General features: G+C 41.0%; 1 protein-coding gene across 13 annotated transcripts in view; it reads left to right on the plus strand.

Moving 5' to 3' along the window:
• Positions 1 to 24573, plus strand: part of DTNA (dystrobrevin alpha) — a 366042-nt gene that overhangs the window by 170919 nt on the left and 170550 nt on the right. Inside the window, exon 1 of one of the 13 annotated variants that reach the window (XM_082258700.1) lies at positions 5027 to 5152. The exons of the other annotated variants lie outside the window; for them this stretch is intronic. The gene's annotated coding sequence lies outside the window, so the exon portion shown is untranslated. Of the gene's footprint in view, positions 1 to 5026; positions 5153 to 24573 lie in introns of those variants that run through there. 13 annotated transcript variants of the gene reach the window in all.

Genomic DNA, 24573 nt, shown 5'->3' on the forward strand with positions numbered 1-24573 from the left:
GCCTTGGAAAGAGTGCGATTTAAGGGATATGGCAAGAAGTTGGTCCAGGCAGCAGGCAGAGGCTTGGTCCGTAAATAGACCAGGGTCAGTCCAGGTGAAAGGCAAGAGACATGGTTGGAAAACAGGCCAGGGTGAGATAACCGGCAGGTCAACATTTAGAAACACTAATGGCAGTGAGGCAGATGAAACTATCATGAGCAGGCCTGTGAGGCTTAAATCTGGTGCTGAAATATTAGATATTTCTAATATACCACTACATTGCAGTAAAATTCAATAACTATCTACCTTCTCAATTTGGCCAAAACATTGATTCCTTTACATTGGAAATTGAGTTTAGTCCCCTTAGTAAGTGGTGGGTTGTACAAAATTGATTCTATATGTGCCTTAGAAGAAACTAGAGTCTTGTTTCCAGATATGTTAGTTAAGTTTTGCAAACTTTGGCTTAACTGGTACCTATTCAAGGATTCACTCAGTTATAAGCACTAACAGCTATATCTACAGCTTTTTTTGGGATTACTACCATGTTCTCCTATCTTTATTTCATTCCCTATAATTGTTTTTTTTTTTTTATTCATACCCTACTAATTTTCTCTTTTTTATTTTGTAAAACATATTTCATAATCAGATCTTCAGATCTAATGCTTTGGCTTGCATACACAATTAAAGATGAGCATAAAAATACAGTACCAACTTTATGTAAACTAGCTCTTTATTGTGGCGATTGGTAATGATAAACATGGCGCTCGTCATACAGATTATGTGTTTGGTATTATTACAACAATGCATTAGACAGAAAGATTTAGGGCTATAAATTCTGTTATCATATTGTATCAAATCGGTAGGTAATCTTTTATTGTACTCATTTTCTGTATTTGATTTATAATGTGTTATTTGAACATGTGTTACTTGTTTTTATCGGTTGTTCTTTCTTAATGTAATGTAATAAATACCGTATTTATCGGCGTATAACACGCACCTCAAATTTAGGAGGGAAATTTTAGGAAAAAAGCTTAAATTTGAAATAAACCGCTTTGAACTCAGAACTTTTTTTTTTTTAAATCAAATGCAGCCTTACCAATGCCCATGAATGCAGCCTCATCAGCGCAGTGTCCATAAATGCAGCCTCGCCAGCGTAGTGTCCAGCAATGCAGCATCACCGGCGCAGTGTGCAGCAATGCAGCCTGCTCGCCAGCGCAGTGTGCAGCAATGCAGCCTGCTCGCCAGCGCAGTGTGCAGCAATGCAGCCTGCTCGCCAGCGCAGTGTCCAGCAATGCAGCCTGCTCGCCAGCGCAGTGTGCAGCAATGCAGCCTGCTCGCCAGCGCAGTGTGCAGCAATGCAGCCTGCTCGCCAGCGCAGTGTGCAGCAATGCAGCCTGCTCGCCAGCGCAGTGTCCAGCAATGCAGCCTGCTCGCCAGCGCAGTGTGCAGCAATGCAGCCTTCTCGCCAGCGCAGTGTGCAACGATGCAGCCTGCTCGCCAGCGCAGTGTGCAACGATGCAGCCTGCTCGCCAGCGCGGTGTGCAGCGATGCAGCCTGCTCGCCAGCGCAGTGTGCGCGGTGCAGCCTGCTCGCCAGCGCAGTGTGCCGCGGTGCAGCCTGCTCGCCAGCGCAGTGTGCCGCGTTGCTGCCTGCTCGCCAGCGCAGTGTGCCGCGATGCAGCCTGCTCGCCAGCGCAGTGTGCCGCAATGCAGCCTGCTCGCCAGCGCAGTGTCTAGCAATGCAGCCTAGTGATATATAGTGATATATTTAAAAAGAAGAAAAAAGGCCAGGCAGCGCTGAGAGGCAGAGGGGGGCGGGCTGGGCATAGGAGAAGAGAGGATGAGCGGACTGTGTCATAGCCGGTGCCTATGATAGATGTCCCACGTCCAGACATTGGACCACTGTGCTTTCTATCATAGGAGGCGGGACTTCCTATGACAGCGACCACTCGTCCTTCCTTCTGCTCGGACCTCCCCCCCCCCTCACATGGGTTCTAACCCCTCACCATTCTGTTAAGGTCCTCAAAAATCTGTTCTGTTAGGCCATCAATAGATGGAGCAATTTTCTTACCGGCAAAAGAAAATCGATCAATTTCCCCCATTCAGTGTTAATGGGGAAATCCCTCTCGTAGAGACATTGTGTTACCTGCTGGGAAAACAGTGATTATTGCATCTACAATCCAACAGGCTGGTTGTACCCAAATTGATTAATTGCTCTTGGGTACGTTCAGCCTGCCCATACATGGTTAGAATCTCAGAATCTCTGTTCCTGAGATTCAAACTGCCTATGGCCGGCTTTAGAAAACTTGCATCTGGGAAAAAATCTAGATTGTTTGGAAGGCCAGTGTAGAGAAGTCTTTTAAGAGCTTGTAACAGGTTAGAAAAAGGGGGGATGGAGGTAATGAAGGCCTTAGGCCCACTTAAAGATCTCATTCACATCTTTTGTGTCGTCTTAATAGCCATTAAAGCCCATGTGGGTCAGATGGAACAAATGTTTTTTGTTGAGAGAAATATATTGACTTCCATTTTCTCTCTTTAATTTCAACAGTAGTGAATTATTTCTTATTTATATGGCTAGAGATCGAGGGTTTCAAATCAATTATTATTTCACTGCAGCCACCTGTGGATTCAGAACCTCTGCTATACAGCCAAGGTACTGCTAAATACAGAACCAGTTATCTGTGTTGTAAGCTGCTGTTTCAAGTTTGTTAGCCATCATCAGCACATATTATGAAAGCTGTGTTTTTTGTGGTGCAGTGCTTTAGTAGAAACAGTACAAAACTCTATTAATGTGTGGAAAGCAAAATTTGCACTTTAATGTGCTCACATCGACTGTATGCAAATATGCTGTCTTTGGGTTGGTTGAGCTTACCGCCAAGTGGACGCATATTTGCATTCATTGGGAATGATTTACTGTAGGGATCGACCGATTATCGGCACCACCAATATATCGGGGGCCTATATGCACTTTCCCCGATATATTGGAATCGGCCCCTGAGGTTACTGATATTTTGGGAAAGTGCTGTACCGAAGTTATGCCTGCAGCTAGAGGCATCACCCTGGTACTGGCATCCATAGCCGACGGTCGGCTGTCTTGTAATGACAACCGATGCGGCTGAGAAGCCGCTCGGCTGTCATTACAAGGAGCCGGAGGAGACATCCCCCCCCCCCTTCCGCGGCTTGCCGTCCCACCAGGAGACCTGGGCATTCTACCTGCACGGCTGCCGTAGACCTGATCAAAGCCGCATTCGACTCTGATCGGGTCTCCATGTAAAAAAAAAACGGAAGTGATGTCATGACCTCACTTCCTGGTACTCGCGCCACATTCAAAAAATCCGTATACATGAAATGTCTTAAAATCCAAAGTTTATTGTAACAAATCGTTCATGAGGTTGATTTCATTAAGGGCCCTTTCACATAGGCGGACTCCAGCAGCCCATTAGCCTGCTCAGCGGGGAATCTGTCCGCTGATCCTCACTGAGCAGGCGGATGACAGGTTTGTGTATGCTACACTTATGCCGAGCTGACACGGGCAAAGCCCACTTTCCTCTATGGGTGGTTGGATGTAAACGGACCACCTGTCCTGTAATCCGATTGGATCCGATGTCGACGAGTGTCAACAGGCACATGTCCGTTGACGTCCACCGCTCCATAGAGCTAACAGGATGATCTGATCGGGTCCACCTAAAAGACTGAAAGGCAGATCCAATTGGCCCACCTGTGTGAAAGGGCCCTTAAAGGAAAGGATAATATACATACAAAGTATCTCATCTTCGAGAACAGATCCCTATGCATAATATCAATCTCATTAGTCAAACCTAAAAAAACAGCCATTGTTGTAACCCTCTGGATTCAAGACAAATGCATACATTATATATTACGTAATAAATGAAAAAGTAGGCTGTGGGAGAGTTCTTGTATCGCAACGTGAGATACTTTGTATTTTTTATTATCCTTTCCTTATGATGTAATCATTAATTGTTGACCTGTCAATCTGAGGTGAATTCTTACAATAAACTTGGTATTTTAACACATTTTGTGTATACTGATTCTTTTACAATCATTTTTTATTAGAGTTATAAACCAGACGGATATAAAACCATACACTACAGTAAAGAAAAATACCAGTACATGAGAGCATTAATGGCCTACACCATTGGTCGCTAAGCAACCGGTATAATGCAATTTTGGGCTATGACTATAATTCTTAATAACAAAAGAAACATCCTCCGAAGAGGAACTGCATGGCCAGGGGACATCCTCATCCATGACGAGGGGTCATCTCAGCCATGAATCTATCACAGTAGCTGGTCCTTGTGGTAATACTGATTTTTGTTGGATAATACACCTTAGAAATCCCATATGCCTCTTTTCTGTCCTGAGGGACAGATATTAACATTTTATGATTGTCGGGATATAGTGATAGAGCTAATTATTTGTACCCTTAGCATTAAAATATACCCTCTTTGTGTGGTCACCCACCCTCCTGATGATAATCTAGGGGTGCCTGGTGCCCCTGTGCAGTGGTAAGGCCTCAATCTGCAGATTGATTTGTGGATTTTTTTGTTTGTAGCCACAATTTATGCATTTGTTCCTCATGTGCACTGTTTGAATGGTCAGGGTTTGTGACAGGTTTACAAAGACACATGATACTTTGCTATGAAAGACATATGAAGTCATGGTGACATGATTGTTACTGATAGAATTCACATGCATAGTTTAGGCTGAAAATGATTACAATGTTGTGTGAATATAGCTTTAATAGCATTATAAAACCCTAACCTTCTCAGTATAAACCTAGCCTAATCTTGTGATGCAGACTTCTAGTTCCAGTGTAAGCTGTAAAGTCTTTAGGCAGAGAAAGGTGATGTAGATCTGCCTCGTTGGAAGAGGCGACAGATTACCTTGCACCAGAGAAAAGAGGAGGTGGGGGGGCCCTTTGTCATTTGCCTGTACGGGAGTAGCTGGATTCAGAATTGCTATAGCAACAGACCACATGATAAGGTGTATTAAATTGCTGTGCTGTGATCACGCTCGCAGAACCAAGTTTCTTTTTTTTTTCCCACTGCTTTCACTGAATTTGAAGGTTACTGTGGTCGTAACGATCTCACATTTTTACATTACAATGTACAAGCATAGATGACCGAGCCATAGAGTGCAGGAATAATAGTCGGGTAAGTGTTTTTGTGAAAACTTTTATGCTCAAACTATCGTGTAACATTTTAATTTTGCATGAAATGAAAGTTCCAGGAAGTGATAACAGCGAGTCATGTTCTTGTAATAAGTCACATTTTAATCTTACCAGCTACTCTACACACAATCATTATTGATGGACTCCTAGTAGAATGGAAAATGTAAAGAAACATCCTCTGCTATGGAGGAACTTGTTCAAACTCGAACTTTGTGCTGTTGGTTTGTAAGGTGCAGTATTCCAATGTAGGTTATCCTGATTAATATGTGTATATCACAAATAATGTAAGTTTCTTGGTGCATGCCAGTGACAAAGATTCACCTAGCAACTGGAGAGTTTTTTCTTTGTTAAAGACAGTTCCCCATTGTTTTATGCATAGTGCACTGCAAGTACTATAAATACAATGCTTATTGAGGTACCCTTGAGAGTTCTCTTCTGTTGTGTATATACATTAATATTGTGTGTGTGTGTGTGTGTATGTATGTGTATGTGTATATATTTTTATATATGTCGTGCTCAGCATAAATGAGTACACCCCAACAGATTTGTCAGAAAACCTTTACTTTCCTTTTTAGAAGCAACATTTTCTATGGGACACTATACTACAGAATACTTCCACAAATGCAAGACCATTGATTGCACCCAAGATTTGTTTATTTGCATACACAAAGTATTTTTTCTGACAAATTCATTCAAGACCATGTTGCAAAAATGAATACACCTTAATGAAAGTCTAAGACCCCGTTCACACTGGGGCGACGCTACTTGCCGGGGCGACCTCACAGCATGGACTTCATATCATTGAAGTCAATGCAGGTCGCTCGAGGTCGCCCCAAAGAAGCTCCGGACCCTTTTTCTAAGTCGGAGCGACTTGTGTCGCTCCTATTAGAACGTGTCCACAGCTACTCTATGGCAGGCGACCTACGGCGACAGGTCGCCCCAGTGTGAACGGAGTCTTAGGAGCAAAGCTCAATTTTAGACAACAAAATCTTAATTAACAAGAAACTACAGAGGAGTTTAATCATTAAACAGGTGTCCAGCAGACAGTTGACTATGAAGGGGAATTACTTAACAAAGAATACTCCTTCCCATTTCATACTGTTAGCAATGGCACCACATGGAAGCGAAATGCCTTTTTAATTTTTTAATTAACCTGTGCAATGCTGTAGAAATGAAACGTGGCCCCCTTTCACACTGGCGCCTCTGCTAAGCAGAATCCGCTTGCTCGGGGGGGGGGGGGGTCTCTCCGCTGATTCCCGCTGAGCAGGAGGATGACAAGTCGGAGCGCTATGCACAGTGGACACAAACACAGTCCTGTTCTCCTCTATGGAGCAATTGGATGGAAATGGACCTCTGTCCATTTCCATCCAATGCCATCTGATCTGATCAGCTGGACTGATGGGTAATAGGACCACCATCCATCTGTTTTTGGAGGACAGGATCAGATCGGATGGCGGCGGTTGTCAGCGGTCCGCCGCTCCATAGAAGAGACTGGAGGGTCCGATCAGGTCTGCCTGAAAAACTGACAGGTTCTAAATAATTTCCATATACAGTATCTCACAAAAGTGAGTACACCCCTCACTTTTTTGTAAATATTTTATTATATCTTTTCATGTGACAACACTGAAGAAATGACACTTTGCTACAATGTAAAGTAGTGAGTGTACGGCTTGTATAACAGTGCATATTTGCTGTCCCCTCAAAATAACTCAACACATAGCCAATACTGTCTAAACTGCTGGCAACAAAAGTGAGTACACCTCTAAGTGAAAATGACCAGATTGGGCCCAATTAGCATTTTTCCCTCCCCGGTGTCATGTGACTTAGTGTTATAAGGTCTCAGGTGTGAATGGGGAACAGGTGTGTTAAATTTGGTGTTATCGCTTTCACTCTCTCATATTGGTCACTGGAAGGTCAACATGGCACTTCATGGCAAAGAACTTTCCGAGGATCTGAAAAAAAGAATTGTTGCTCTACATAAAGATTGCCTAGGCTATAAGAAGATTGCCAAGACCCTGAAACTAAGCTGTAGCACGGTGGCCAAGACCATAGAGCGGTTTAACAGGACAGGTTCCACTCAGAACAGGCCTTGCCATGGTCGACCAAAGAAGTTGAGTGCACGTGCTTAGCATCATATCTAGAGGTTGTCTTTGGGAAATAGATGTACAAGTGCTGCCAGCATTGCTGCAGAGTTTGAAGGGGTGGGGGGTCAGCCTGTCAGTGCTCAGACCATTAAAAAGTGGTCTGCATGGCTGTCATCCCAGAAGGAAGCCTCTTCTAAAGATGATGCACAAAAAAGCCTGCAAACAGTCTGCTGAAGACAAGCAGACTAAGGACATGGATTACTGGAACCATGTCTTGTGGTCGATGAGACCAAGATAAACTTGTTTCGTTCAGATGGTGTCAAGCGTTTGGCGGCAACCAGGTGAGGAGTACAAAGACAAGTGTGTCTTGCCTACTGTCAAGCATGGTGGTGGGAGTGTCATGGTCTGAGGCTGCATGAGTGCTGCTGGCACTGGGGAGCTACAGTTCATTGAGGGAACCATGAATGCCAACATGTACTGTTACATGTAGCAGAGCATGATCTCCTCCCTTCTGAGGCTGGGCCGTGGGGCAGTATTCCAACATACCAATCCCAAACACACCTCTAAGACAACCACTACCTTGCTAAAGAAGCTGAGGTGATGGACTGGCCAAGCATGTCTCCAGACCTAAACCCTATTGAGCATCTGTGGGTCATCCTCAAACGGAAGGTGGAGGAGCGCAAGGTCTTTAACACCCACCAGCTCCGTGATGTCATCATGGAAGAGTGGAAGAGGACTCCAGTGGCAACCAGCAAAGCTCTGGTGAACTCCATGCCCAAGAGGGTTAAGACAGTGCTGGAAAATAATGGTAGCCACACAAAATATTGACACTTGGGGCCCTATTTAGACATTTTCACTCACTTTTGTTGCCAGAGGTATAGACATTAATGGCTGTGTGTTGAGTTATTTTGAGGGGACAGCAAATTTACGCATCCTTAACCCACTCTAGCTCTAGAATCCTCTGTTGGATGTATAGTTGGTACAGGGTTCAGCACTGGTCTTTGAAACAGAGGACCTGTCGACTAAATGTAATATCAAACTAATTCAATCTTTCTTACTCTTTGGAATGGTGACTAAGGAAAAATTCAGATGAAAGGAAAATGCCCACTTTTATATGAGAATATAACAAGAGTAGTTAACCATTTTTTATCCACTGTTGCTGTAGCACAAAAAGGCATCTCTTGGCCTCGTGTTTCTGGAAAGGTAATTACATGGACTGTATTTGCTTTGATTACTTTGCAACCAGACCAATGATGCCATATACAGTAAATAACTGTGCCAAGTGAGTTGTTAATTAGATAATTTATAGCTGACACCTAGCCTAAAGTGTTATAACACAATGTAAAAAATGTAATAATCACTTGCGTTGCCTTTTATGTTTATGCGATCTGTGGTTTCTCTCTGTGGAGTGATATCCTGAATCTCTTTAATAGGTATTTCCCCTGACAGAGCATGGTTTTCAATAGTGGTTCTCAACAACCTTTGATGATGCAGGTATTCTGCTGTATTCTGAAAGAGCTCTTTCACACAGGATGATCCATTTGCGCAGTGGGGGAATCTCTCCGCTGATCCCCCGCTAAGCAGGCGGATGACCAGTCCATGTCTGCTACACTTATGCAGAGTGGTCACAGCCCGCTTTCCTCTATGAGCGGTCAGATTTAAACAGACCCACCTGTCAGTTTACATCCGACTTTCATCTGATAGGATCAGCCAGACGGGTTGGGAACAGATCCCCCATCTGTTTGTTTTTAGCTCATCGAATTGGCTGTCGGGGGGTGTAAATGGACACGTTTACATCTGTCACTCCATAAAGGGGAATGGATGGTCCAATCGAGTCAACCTAAAAAACTGACAGATTGACCCGATCGGTTCGTCTGTGTAAAAGGGGCTAAAGAAAACAGAAGTTCGTATTTGTTTACATTTTGTTACAATTTAGTAATCCCTCCAAGCATTTTGTCCACATTAAGGACCCATCCTTAACAGTGGGCCCGCCCACACTTTTAACATGCGCCCGCCAGTCTTCATTGTGTTGGGGCGGTGCAATGTGTAACAGCGCATAACACGATTTACTGGGTTTTTTTTTGTGTGTTTTTTTTGTTTTTTTTTTTTTAATCTTTATTAAAATGTCTCAATGTGTCACATTTTAAGTTAGATCCATGCCCTACAAAAAAATGCAACCTGTCCTACTTTTATCAGCACACCCAAATGCAGTGCATTGGTGTGAATTACAAGAATGGGACCAATGGCCTTATCTTTGTACTGGGACTGACCATGTTGGTGGTGGAAATTGGCCTTTTTACTACACTTCTTTTTTTTTTTTTTTCTTCTTCTTTTTATGTTAGAGATGTCCTAGCTTAAGCCTGTGCACACAGAAGGCAGTGGCCCAGCACAAGATTTCCTTTCTTTTATAAGAGCACTGTTAAACCAGCACTCTTAAGCAGAGAAAGCTTTTGGTATTTCTGCCTATACATAGCCACTTCTGCGCTCATGGCACCTTCCTTATGGATCTGTGTGAGCATTATGGAGAAGCTAGGGAAGTTACTTTAAAAAAAAAAAAAAAAGATTTCCTGCATTTTAGCTCAATAGCAGTGGAAAGGATACATTCACAAAGACACAGTAGGTACACTACCCATAGGATTAAATACGATCCAGTGAGCTGAGTCAGATAGTTCTGTTCTACTTGCACTGAATGGATCTATGCATGACATATCATGCACACATGCAGAACTGCCTTTTTATAGGTAACCTAAGTGGAAGGTAAAATATGTCCTTAGTTCTTTTCATGTTCTTTTAGTCCTTGGTACTTTTAGTATGGCAGTTTCCCTAATTACACCCCATGAGGTCAGTTTTTGCATATCTATATTTGATATATAAAAAGTTAGTGTATGGCTAGCCAACACATTTTTTATGTTTTAGATAGAGAAGGGAAGGTTTAAAACACCTGTCAGGTTATTTGCCATTTATTTACTGTAGGGGAGATCTCTTCAAGTCCTGTCCCAGAGGGGCAACAAGATAAGAAATTTCCCTCTTAGGCTGGGTTTACACAAGTCCGGCTGCGGTTTGCGTTCCGGTATCCTGCGCGTTTGTGTTCACTGGTTTAGGTGAATTTCAGGTGCAGATGAATTTCAGGTGCAGATTTTCCCTGAATTGAACCAGACACAAAAACACACAGGACCCTTTTCAAATTTGCACCGCAGCCACCCCGGACATGTGCGCACCAGCTCCATTGAAAGCCGGTCACGCTTACATGTTATGCAAATTAGATGTAGTGTAAAATGTGAACCCAGCCTTACACAGGTATCAGAAGAAGTTATCTCTTTAAAAATTTACCCTTACCTCTTGTTCTTGTAACAACCCTAAAATGTTGTATTTACATAGACTTGTGTCTTGGTGACAGTGGATTTGATTGGTTTCAAGTGAGACATGTCCCTTGTGCTGCTGTGCGCTTGATGAGCAGATACCACCCCCTGCCCTTGACTGATGATCTAATCCCTCTCCACTCGATCTTAAATCTAAATAAAAAGTTGTGCCTTTAGTTATACTTGCAGGTAAGTAATGTCCCTTGTGTCCATTTTAAGTAATCTTGGGCTATAAAAAGTTTTTAACTTTCTCCTGTCTTTTTGTAACAGAAAAAGTGGTTAGTGAATTTAAACTCCTAGTCAGCAGGCCTGGTCAAACTCATTCACAGCATGCACTTGGTCATATGCTTGCATTTATCTTTGTTTGGAAATATTGCAATTTTTCATTACAGAGTTTCCCACACTGTCTAATCCATGTGATTCCTATGGCCGACACATATAATCCGTGCATTGTTAGCTTGTTTGACCAAGGAATGGTTACGCTAAGTCCCATCCAGAAAGACGTTTAGCCTGATTTAATAGGCTTGTGTGCTGGTGTTTTGCATTAGAATTGAATTCCATTTAATTAGCATTTTTTTAAGAAATAAAAATAAAGAATTTTACCTTCTTCTCTCACGTTTGTGCACTTTTATTAGTAGAAATGATAGTCATTGTCATGTTCCATTATGCCTGCAAACTGACAAAGAGTCTAATAAGATCAGCTGAAAATGTTCAGGTTTTCCTAGTAGCCATGATGTCTGTAGGGTGTGTCCACTTGGCGTCTTTATGCTTTTACAAAGATAAGGAAGACAAAATTATTTTACTGCTGTGGGCTTTAACCACTTTACAACCGGAGGATTTTGCTGTCTTCCGTCCAGGCCACTTTTTGCGATTCGGCGCTGTGCGACTTCAACTGACAATTGCGCGGTCGTGCGACGCCGTACCCAAACGAAATTTACGTCCTTTTTCTCCCACAAACAGAGCTTTCTTTTGGTGGTATTTGATCACCTGTGCGATTTTTACTTTTTGCGCTATAAACAAAAAAAGAGCGTTTATTTTGAAAAAATAACAATATTTTTCACATTTTTTTATATGAAATTCCCCCCAAAAAAGATGTAAAAAACAATTTTTTTAAAAGTTTTTTGCCAATTTGTTTTATGCTACATATGTTTGGTAAAAAAAATCGCAATAAGCGTATTTTGATTGGTTTGCGCAAAAGTTATTGCGTTTACTAACAAAGGGAAAGATTTCTGTCATTTTTGGTGTTTTTTTTTTAACGCGTAATGGCGGCGATCTGCGATTTTTTTTGCGGGACTGCGACATTGCGGCGGACAGACCGGACCCCTGACTGACATTTTTGACACTTTTGGGGGTACCAGTGACATTACTGCAGTAATCAGTGCTATATATATGCACTGTTACTGTAAAAATGACACTGGCAGGGAAGGGGTTAATTTTATTGGAGAGGGAGGGGTTAATGTATGCCTGGTGCTTACTGACGTGTAGGGGGGGAGGTGACTATGTGATTCATGGACAGATCGGATGTCCAGCTATGCTGAACAGTCCGATCTGTCACTCCCTGTCACTATGGAGATCCGCCCGCTGTGTTTACACACAGCGGGCGGATCTCCAGACTCGATCCCCGACGATCGGGTAAGAGCAGCGGCGATCGCCGCTGCTCCTCCCCTGGCCCGACTCCCGCTGTGAATGAAAACAGCGGGAGCGAGCCTCCGGCGGCGCGCAAGCGCCGCCCAGAAGGGGAGGAGTCCAGTCACGTTAATACTACGTGACTGGACGGGAACGAGCCACTCTGCCGCAGTAGTATTCCCGTAAGCGGTAGTAAAGTGGTTAAAATAGGTTAAACTTCATATATGTTTTGGGGGTCAATGGTGTGGTTGTTTACTATATATCTACCATTGTTTTTTTGCACATATGGTAAAATCTGTACTCTTTGCTAGAAATTACTGTAAACCCCCCCCCCCCCCAGAAAAGTTTTCTGAAAGCGGAGACCATGTAGAATAAAAAAAGTGGAAGTTAATTGATTTTTTATGTTGCAAAATATTTATGCAGTTAATTATGACGCACATATTTTTAGAAAAAAATACATCAAAATGAATTTTATTACAAATACACAATATTATACTAAATTTATGGTAAAATATAAAAGATGGGGTTGTGTCGAGTAAATAGGTACTAAACATGGGCAAGTTTTAAAAATTGCACATGGGCGTGGAATAACAAAAAACTTTTTTACCTAAAATTCTCCATAAGTGACGCTTTAAAAGCCTTTATAGGTCATCAGATGTGAGTTGATCATGAACTATGGCCCAGATTTATTGCTCTCCCTCTGATATTAACAACGATACCTGTGGCACAAGTGATGTTTGCATATACGTGCTTGCTCTGTGCTGTGCTTTTTATATGGGGTGTGTGCCGGGGTAACATGGGTGCTTTAAATGGTTTTTTTTTTTATATGCCTAACTTTTCTTTTCTTCTTTTTTTTTACTACTTGCTATCACAAGGGAGATAAAAGGGATCAAGGGGTCCCTTTGAGAGCCCTGCAAAGTGATTGGGCAGCTATGGAGTCAACTGGTAACTTTAATCATAAAGCCCTTTAGCGTCTCCTAACCACTTGTCTACCATCTACCAAGGCATTTATAAACGTACCTTGAAAGAAAAGTGGGTAAGGTACATTTTTGGGTTTAATTTATAGGTTTAGGATAAAGTACGTGTAAACCTGAACTGAAAGGTATTCAATTTGCCAAAGAAGGTGTATCATTATTGCCATTTATCTTTAATAAAATAACTTTTAAACTCTTTTTGTTGCATCTCAATGCTGCTGATCTCTACCAGACTTCATGACTACGTTGCCTCCAGCAAAGGCATATACAGCATTTCTCAGGGCAGATCTCCTTTTGTGACAACTGTGGATACATTTTGCATATTCTTTATTGAAAGGGTCACTTGTATCCTCCATTGGACTCCCCTGTGACAGGGTGACAATGCAAGAAAAGGTCACCAGCACACCGTGGATCTCCAGAATTGGGTCCAAAGCTTTTTTCTGTGATCACATTGTTACAGCAGAAGCAATGTTTGGGAGCCTCACAGGTGCCCTTCATCAGGCATGTCACTGTCACATGCCTGATGGAGGGATCCTGTGAGACTCCGAGACATTGTTTCTACTGCAACAATGTAAGACATTGCTTCTGCTGTAACAATGTAAATGCTGAAAAAAGCTTTGGACCCATTCTGGAGATCCATGGTGTGCTAGTGACGTTTTCTTGTTCTGACTATCTTCTGTTCCAGCCGGTGATCGCTGCAGCACCCACTAATACACACAGCCATTTCTTCAGGAATGTGTGCATTGGAATCTAGGGTGACAATACAGGAACACGATTGGGAGACGGGGGGAAGAGTGTTGTAATTTATTAAAAGAAAATGCCTAAAAAAAAAAAACTTCAATGATAAGATCACCATAAATCTTTATTATATTAAGAAAGGTTGCAGCTTTAAAAACATTGAAAATTGTTTTTGAAAAATAACACTTGAAATTTTAGTGATTGGCTTTACATATACTTTAAAGGTAATACTCCAGGCAAACTGCTTAGCACACAGCGGAAATACATTTATCAGCTCATCCCCCACATTTATTTGTATCCCTTGACCCTCCCTCTTAGATTGTAAGCTCTAATGGACAGGGCCCTCTGATTCCTCCTGTATTTAATTGTGTTGTAACTGTACTGTTTGCCCTCATATTGTAAAGCCCTGTGCAAACGGTTGACGCTAGATAAATCCCGTATAATAATAGTAATGATACCCGTGTGACTGTTCTGTCATGGTTTTGGGGTTGTATTTGATATATGCAAAGGAGATCTCACAAATATTTAGAAGTATAACATTTATTAAAAGTAATTACAGATAAAGAAAATATGAGAAAATATAACAATCATACTTCATTAAGATGCTGTCTCACCATGGAGTCCCTGCCTGCTTTTTTGCGGCGTGGCCGACCAGGTTCAGACACATGCCTTTATGGCAGCACTGATGTGAGACTGAGATCTTACCGGTTTTGGCTGTGGTAATATAGAATTTGAATGTAAGGAAATAGCCAATCGTAGAGAAGAAAGTGGGTTCAGGCCACATCCTGGTCAGTTAACAATAACATTCCTTTGGAGTCAACTAAAGTAAAACCATGCTTATGTCCTTGTATTGCTTGTATGGCCCCTTAACCTTAAAGCTAGGAATTCATTATTAGAGATTTGTGAGACCACTAGACATCTTTAACTAAGGAAATATGTAATATGCAATTTCCCTATTACTAACCTTCCAAAGGATGTGTATTTCTGTCTGAGTCTGAACCCACCTGAGCTATTCCTCCAGGAAGCTGTCAAAGTGGACCCCCATTCATAGGTGGCAGGGGCATTCCCTGCCCTGCAGCTGTGCATATACATGCCCCTTGTATGCCTCTGCTGTCTATTATTGGCTGACTGATTTGGCAGCCTCCTGGTGGGATAGATCAGGTGGGTTCAAACTCAAGTCCGAACGTAACTAAGCTCATCCCATAGTCGCATTCATACCCCAGATGGACTGTGAAGCTTGAAATTCTAAATACAACAGATTTATTTCCTCCTACTTTGCTATTTTTGTTTTCCGAAGATGCACAGACACTGCAAAGTGGTTTGCCAAATGCACAAGTTTGAATAATAGCAGTATTACTTCACAAAGCACTGATGGAGCAGTTTTGTAGAAATATTAATCTGGCTCAATTATCAGTCACCCAAGCCACTACTGCTCAGTTACTGGCTGGATGATTCTACAAACAATATTTGCCAATGTTATTCAGCTGTTAGGAATATGAGCAAATAAATGATGACTCACATGCTCTTCATTTCACGGCTGTTATCAGAACGTGTTCATTAATGAATGTGCCTGGGGCAGTCACTTGTAGCGCAAAGTACTTACAATTCCATTTTGTAAATATTTTGCAGTTATATTGCAATAAAAATAAAAAGTAAAATGCTGAATTTCTATTAGCCATTCATGATATTATAGAGTTCAAAACCACAAAGCAAATCAGGTGAGGCAATGTATTTTTAGTGTGTGATCATGATGGTATTCGATGTCACACTTGTAATAGAAGGAGAGTGGCTTGCTTTGTGTTCCTTGTTGCAGTTTCCATGTCCAGAAATTAGTAAAGCGGACAAGTGAGTCTTTTTACATCTGACCCAGCCAAGGGCAACAATTTTGGAAATGTAGATGGATTTCTTGGTAAAGTTGATCAGTAAGAGTAGGAATGAACAGTATTTTAGAGTAAGTGCACTAGGCATTATGAAGTTTTATTTTTTCCTTAACCACTTCAATACTGGACACTTTTACAAATTATTAACTGGTATTTAACCACTTCCCGTCCTCCCACCGCAGTTATACTGCGGCTGGGCCGGCCCTCCTGTGCGAACCGTCGTAGGTATACGTTGGTAGCGTGCCTCCAGCTAGGGGGTGAGCGCGTGCCGCCCGCGGCGCACTCCCATCCCACTCGGCAGCGGGGATGCCGATGCACGGAGCAGGCGGCTCCGATTGCTGCCTGACACCCGTGATCGCTCCCCAGTAAGAGAGAAGAACGATCAGCTGTTGTAAACACAGCTGACCGTTCTTCTCTGAAATGATCACAGATCTCCTGTGATCCTCCTATATAGGAACACAGGTCTCTTTGATCATTTCACAAGCCACGCCCCCCACAGTTAGAAACAGGCCCCTAGGTACACATTTAACCCCTTGATCACTTACTGTGTGAACCCCTTCCCTACCGGTGTCATTACAGTAACCGTGCATGTTTTTAGCACTGATTACTATAGTAATGTCACTGCCCCCCCCCCCCTCCAAAAGTGTCAAAAATGTCAGTCAGGGGTCCGATCTGTCCGCCGCAATGTCGCAGTCCCACAAAAAAATCGCAGATCGCTGCCATTACTAGTAAAAAAAAAAAATAACAAGTCTTTCCTGTAGTTAGTAGACGCGATTTTGTGCAAACCAATCAAAATACGCTTATTGCAATTTTTTTTTTTTTTTTTTTTTTTTACCAAAAATATGTAGAAGAAAACAAATTGGCCTAAAATGTTAAAAAATGTTTGATTTTCAATTTTTTTTTTTTGGGGGGGGGGGGATGTTATATAGCAAAATGTGAAAAATATTGTTGTGTGTTTTTTTTTTTTTTTTTTTTTTTTTTTTTTTCAGAATTGTCGCTCTTTTTTTGTTTATAGTGCAAAAAATAAAAATCGCAGAGGTGATCAAATAGCAGCACTTAAAGAAAGCTCTATTTGTGGGAAAAAAAGAACATCAATTTTATTTGGGTACAGCATTGGACGACCGCGCAATTGTCCGTTTAAAGTAATGCAGTGCCGAATCGCAAAATATGGCCTGGTCATTCAGGGGGAAATCTTCCGGTCCAGAAGTGGTTAATAACAGTAAATTGTTTCTTCTCATCTTAAATATTTGCTCCTGCATTGGTGATGAAATAGTGAATATATAAGATACTACACATCTGCGGGGTCTGATTCACACAGGTATTTTGTAATCATTGCTTGTTCAGCACTGCTGCCTTCTACGTTTGTTAAATACCTTTATGGCCTGCATTAATTATTGGAGATGAAGGATGTTTGAGGGCTTCAAACTAGTGGATTAAAGCAAATGAAAAGCTTTATAGCGGTTTCATAAATCCTTGCTGAATGGGATGTTCTTCAGCCTATCATTTATACAGTAAATATACCCATACACATGGCCCAATTTAGCAACAATGTCATTATATATTGGGTTAGGAGATGCCCAGTGATTCACCACGTTTTAAAAGGCCAACCAAAGCATGTGTTCATGAAAGCCCACGTTCTGGATGATGGCATACAATACCTTCAAGCCATATTTATATCTCCATTATGAGTGAAAAAATGCTTTTCAGAATTGGACCGAACAGACCTTCTATCTCACACTGTAGGTATACAGCCATAAAACCTTAGGCATAGGGGTGCATGTCACCCTTACATACCAGGAAGTGCACTCCTATTCTTTCAGGAGGAATTCAAGGGTTCATTTTTTTAGGGTATCAGGCATTAATAAAATTTCAAAAGGTTTTCTATAATAAGAACCAATATTACATTTTTTAATTCAGATCCGATTTAAACAAAGCTGGCATTTGTTTGTGTTGTGTTCATTTAGGACTCATTCATACTGTCAGTGAGCTTCGGTCAGGGGGTAGTGCAATGTTCACGTCCGCACACAGGGCAGTGCTTTGTGTTGCAGTACTGTGTCATGCGGTGCGATCCAGCATGCTGCAGAAAAATGTAGAATGTCGCAATTTCTTCACATTGCGCCAACGATGTGTGAATGGGGCATATAGAAAACAATTGCATTGACTGACATTTATCCAGTGCAGGAAAAATGTCAGTCCCACATATGGTAAACAAGCCCTTGCACGGTTTATTTTTCTTGTGCTGTTGTGTATTATAAGTCCTCCATAACCTCTGCAGTTCTGACTTTTTTAAGCATTTTGATGACAGCCCAAGGTGGAATATCTCTAGTTACTAGCAAGCAAATAATGACAACTTCAGTTACGTTCTCACTGCTGCACAAATATCTGACTTTTAGCTCACAAGTAGAAGCCTTTAAATAGCTATGAATAATGTTCCACTCATCCGCCATGTGCAGAAAACAAGTGGAAATGCCTAATTCATGGGAATCAAAAAATGCTTTTATGAATTATTTAAACTGTTTGCAAGTCAATGTGATTTCCACATGTCTTGAGATGTGTGAAGCACACAATACTTTTCTATGTAACTCTATGCAGCAGAGAAGTGTCAATGCAATCAGTAAAATTGGATAAACCGCCAATGACCTGTAACCGGGAGGAAATGGGTAATTATTTTTTCTTTTGCCTCAATGCAGCATACAGTTCACGTTCCACGTCTTTGAAAAGCAACATAATATAAACAGGTAGTATCATCTGAATACTGCATTTGAAAATCTTTTGTTTGTACAGTTAAAGAACTGTGACTACCAATTAAAAAATGCATCTACATGTAGCTGTGTGTTGTCCGCTGCTGTGTGCTACTCTCTATTACATCTCCCCCCGGCAAGTGTGTTGTGGTTGGAGTAGCATTGGGTGGCGCTCTGCTATGTTGCTTTCTTTCTCCTCTCCTCCGCCACTGTGGAGTGAGCTGCTGCAGCTACAGGCTTTCTCCTCTCCTCTGCCACCGCCGATGTACTCTGTTAAAGCGGACTGTGTAATTCCTCCACCCTTGCAAAATCAAGACTTTTTTTTTTACAACTGTACAAAAAACTTATATGTACAAATTCAATCATATAGTTATTAAAGCAGCATTACTGTAAACCCCAAAAACAAAAATGTAATACTGCAGCTTCCCAATTCCTAAATGTGGTGGCTGCATTAGTTACTGTTTCTGGACTTTGTTTCCTTTATTTCTACCTGTTTATCCTGCCAGTACTTTAGTTATTTTTCAACTTTCATAGGCTTCATTCACATATTGGCGTCCTGGATCGCAGGCTGGGCAGAATCGCCACAATTCTGCGCATGATACCAAATCACAGGAAATCGCGGGGCACCCACGCGAATCCCGCCACTTCAAATGGCACCCCAAACGCAGCACGAATTTGCCGCGATGAATCACGGTAAAATTGCGCAAATAGAATCGCGGGATGCATTTCACCCAAAAGAAGAACAAGAGTTTCTTTGGGCGACTCGATCTGTGCAATTTTACCGCGATTCGTCGGGCGACAATCTCGCCAAAATCGCACCGCGTTTGGGGTGGCATTGGAAGTGACAGGATACGTGTGGGAGTCCCGCGATTTGCCATGATCTGGAACGCCAATATGTGAATGGAGCCTTAAACAGACCAAGCTGTCATGCAAAAGTGTCAGTTAAAGGGTTGAAACAAACACTTTAACACTGACGAGTGCATACAAAGGTCAACTTTTATTCCACAAGAAACCAAAAACTGTTACTCCAACGTCTCAAAATGTGTTAGCTGGAGTTCTGCTTTAATTTGGTGCTCAAGACTATCTAAATCTGCTAGCGCATGTAACACTACCCTCTCCCCAGATTAATAATATTGTAGTCTAAGGCTCGGTTCACACTGGGGCGGCTTCACCCCCTACAGTGCGACTTCAGCATGGCTTGCAAACGACTTCTTGAATAGAAGTCAATGCAAGCCCCTCCGAAAGTCACCCCCAAGTAGTGCAGGGACCTTTTTCTAAGTTGGAGCGACTTGAGTCGCTCCGATTAGAATGGTTCTATTGCACTGAATGGAGCGCGACTTGTCAGGCGACTAAGTCCAATGTTAGTACAGTGATCTCCCCTGTTGTTCTATTGCGTTCTGACAGGGGGTGCTGATCGACCAGCTTTTTTTGTTCATGAGCCTTAGACAGTATATATATATATATATATATATATATATATATATATATATATATATATATATATATATATATATATATATATATATATATATATATAATATAATATTGGTGAGATTTTTATTGTTTGGTACTTTTCCACCCCAGTGATTTCTATTCCTTGTGTTTTAGAAGGATTTAAAAAAAAAGAGGGGCAGTCCCCATATTAAAGCCACAGATGGCAATTAAAACTTGGCAGAATCTCTAAGCCTACCTACCCCTCTGTAATCAAAACAAAGACATTTTGTTTTAGTTGGGCTTTAGAAATATATATTCTGGGGAACTTGCAAAAATGCCTTATTGTCACTATAACACTCTGAAGCTGATCATTAGAAGGTTAATTTAGGCGTAGGGTTGCGCTCTGGCCCAACTCCTCCATCTCCAATTTTCTACCCTGATCTTTGACTCTGTTTTCTTCTATCCTCTATGGTAATTTTTATGATATCAAGCTTCTGGTTTTGCAAGCGTTTTTTCTCTCTTACTGATCTTGCATTCTTCGGTGTCTTGACAGTATGTGGAAGTTTATACTGGGGATGCGCGATAATCCTATTCGTGTTTCCGTACCTTTTTGCTGAAGACTAAGCCCTATTAACTATTGTAAATTCCTTGAGTATACGCCATACCACTGCACCTCTACTCAATAAAACATGTATAGTTCTTAGAAAGTCCAACGCACGTTTGTTTTGTCATGTTCATCTATTGCACTTAGCCTTGTAAATCTTGCGTATGCCTTTTGTCAAGATGTGTAGCTCTGCAAGACTAAACAGTGGCTAGTTGTATGTACCTATACTCCACATTGTTTCTCCAATAAAAATGTATTGAAACAGAAAAATATATGGTCTACTTTTTGTCTTAAATTGATTTACAAACCCATGTTGCAACAGTTTTGAGTGCCCACCATAGGAAGCCACTTGTTATAGGGGCACTCGTGCAGGTTTGCTCCCAAGACAGAAGAGCGCCGCTGGAGGGCTTCATTCAAAGGCAAATATTTTATAATGTGCCTGTATGGGATGCATACTAGTATATTATGCCATTGCTGTGCAGGGGATTGTTTTTTTTTTTTCTTTATGCCGCGGCTTTCTACTGCTTTAATGAAGAGAATGCATTAAGGTAAAAAACTTCAGCCTTTAGAACCACTTTAAAATGAAATATTAGGCAAACCGTTAATGCACAGAATAAATACATACATAATGCTGCTGTATAAGAGCTTGCATGAGACCTAATATTCAAGTCAAAATCAAACTATATCCAAGCACAACTTCAACTTATACCATTCTCCAATCCCCCCCCCCCCCCACGTTTTTTTTTTTTCTTTTCTTTTCTTTTGTAATAAAAATGTTTTAAACCAACTTGTATCAGTTGCATTAAAAATATTATTGATTTATTAAAGTAATGGCTTTTTTTTTTTTTTTTTTTATATTACAAACCTGTTATACTTACCTGCTCTGTGCAGTGGTTTTGCACAGAGCAGCCAAAATCCTCCTCTTCTCGGGTCCCTCACCGGTGCTCCTGGCCCCTCCCTCCTATTGGGTGCCCCCACAGCAAGCAGCTTACAATGGGGGCACCCAAGCAGGGTCGCTCCTGATCAGCAGCTCTGTGTGTTTATTTACACATGGAGCAGTGGCGAGGCCACGCCCACTGACTGTTGACAGCAGCGGGAGCCAATGGCTCCGTCTGCTGCCAAAACCCAATCAGGAGTGTGAGTCCCGGGAGAGGCAAGTTTCGAGAGGGGGCTCAGATAAGTATTTGGGTGGGCTGCACGCAGAAGGTTTTTTTACCTTCATGTGTAAAATACGTGAAGGTAAAAAAACCTTGTGCCTTTACAACTACTTTTAAGGAGTACATATCTACGTTAATTTTTGTCTTTTATATCTGCCTGGAGTTCAGTTTTAGGAAAAGTGGAGCAAAGGGGTAATGTGAGCCAAATGTTTACGGCTTCTGTCTGTTTACTAATATCCAGGTTATACTAGATTTGTAACGTGGCTTCTTTCCTTCCCTATATTAATGTCATTGATTACTGAAAATACTCCGCTATGATTGACAGTTGAAGAGAAGAGGCCTTGGGCTACCCTTCCTCCCTGGAATTCCACATGGCTATTATTTATATATTGCATGCTAATAAGTGAAATGTAGCATCTATGTTTTTTTTTGCTGTAGGTAAAATAGATTTTTCTAAAGAATAAAATGAAATACTTACATTTCCTTTATACCCATCAAAGAGATTTCAAATTGTGCTTACATTACCTGCAATGGTTTCTGAAAAAAAAAAGAATTGACATTCTAAATACATATAGCATCAAGTATAGTAGGCACTCCAGGGGCTTCCACAGATGAACATATGAGGATGCTTTGAGAGAGGCAGACTCACCAAAACGTTGTTGCAATAAAGCCATTTTACCATCAGCCCTTTGAGGTCCTGCTATACCTGTTGCTACATTATTCATTTTATGTGGAGCACCAAAGCATTTACCTTGGATGAAGTGCTGATACCACCTTGCTTTGCATATATAAGGTGGTGGGGAGTGGTGCAAATGTTGTGGTAGGTGATGTCAGTTTAAAAATTCAGGAAGCAATTCCCAAGTATGTTATTTGTGCTTGGAAAAGTGAGTCTCTTGCTTCAACAGTCATTGCTTAGATGGCAAAGAAACTAAGGACAGTAATAGGAAAGCATTTCTCATATTTCCTCAAGTGTTTCTAAAGCCCAGTTGCCCTTTTGATTTTGGATTAGAGGTGACCATAATTTAAAATGATTGCTTCAGTTGTACATGGTTTATTATTCATGTGGCAGCCCCTAACTAGCTGGCGAAGTTTAGGAAGGGAGAGAAATTTACTGAAAACTTTAATTAAGTTTGGCAGATGCTAAAAACATTTCTCACTCCGTAGGCTCAAATTTATCTCTTGTGCTTGCTATATGCACTTGGGGTAATATTAATAGGGCCGTGCTTGCCAAGTGCTAGGATTAGCAGTAAGCCTTTGCCGTAAATCAGTATGTAAGCATGATTCTTTCAAGAATTTCTTCCATGTCTGAAAAAGAAAAAAAAAAGTCTAATCGTAGCACTTGGAGCACACAGAATTTAGTGTTTAAGTGCTGGAGGACTCCATAGAAAACTTTCCGTATTGTTACACCGCTAGAATTTATAGCGGGATGAATGTGACATATTGGCTCAGTGGTTAGATTTTCTTGTCTTGCCATGCTGAAACCCATCGTTCAGTTCCCACAAGGCATACATCTGTTTTTATGTCATCCATGCATTTGTGTATGTGTGCTGTGGCATGGCTGTCCTTGGGAATAATAGACCATAAGCTTCACAGGGTTGCAGACTAGCGTGTATGACTCCCTGTGAAATGCTGATGAAAATGTCAGTGCTAAATAAATGTATTTATAAACATATTTATTATTTCCCTGTACCGATTTGTCTTTGTGCCATATTTATATATTTTTTTCATTCATTTATTTAAGTTCACCAATAAAGATAGCTGCCATTTTCCAGTAAACTGGCACCAGCTTGGGCAATTAGAACTGTGGAAGTTATGGGCATATTTAACTTTTTTTTAACATTTTGTTTGGCCCGATCTTTTCTGTCTCTAAAACATTCCTGTTGGTATAGATGTGCACGATGGAAACATTTTGTTTCATCATATTATGTTATAATGATTTGTTTTTGGAATTCCGTATATTTTGGAATTGTTTTGTATATTTGGACTTGTTTCATATATTTTAAATTGTTTTGTCTATTCGTTGTTCTGAACTGACGTATATTGGAAGATTGCCTATTTCCATTTTTTTCTTTTGTTAATTTGTTATTTCGGGAGATTACTTATGTACTCTGAGCCATCCCTGATGGTCCAAAGCATTAAGAGAAATGGAATGAGTTGATTGGACAATATCGTCTAGAGTGACGTGCATGTGAAAGTAGCTAGTGGAATGGAATTCATTTCGGATTTATTTGTTCTGTTCTGATTCAGAGATTCTGATATATCCACCTCTATCCAATGCAAACATATTTACATATACAAGAAGTAGGAATCATCATCTTATTTCACTTTTATACTTTACTGTTTTTATTGCAATATGTTTCAGTTTTATATTTAGTGCATTTTTTAGAATAATGAAAAATGTTCATGGAAAATAAAACCGAAATTGATTCATATCCATTTGGATAATTCGTTAGGTCATTACGTTATATCGAATGCTTCAAACATTAACAAAAAGCCCAAACTATAGCATCATGTCATCCATAAAACTAATGACTACAAAGTAAATTTATTGTTTTATTATAATTTATTTTTGTTTTACTGAAATTCATTACTATTGGGATGTAAAGATTCAGATACATGTGAATGATGAAAATTATGCAGGAAAACATGAAGTTTGCATACATGTTCAGTTGCTTATTTCTCTGAATTTGCTGATCATTTGGATATGCAGTTGTTGTAAAGGTTGTCAGTGGCGTAGCGTGGGTTGTCAGCGCCCGGGGCAAGGTAAGTAATTTGCGCCCCCTACACAAATCTACTAGACCACTACA

This window comes from Pelophylax lessonae (assembly GCF_965119305.1).
Source record: "Pelophylax lessonae genome assembly, chromosome: 5".
NCBI lineage: Eukaryota > Metazoa > Chordata > Amphibia > Anura > Ranidae > Pelophylax > Pelophylax lessonae.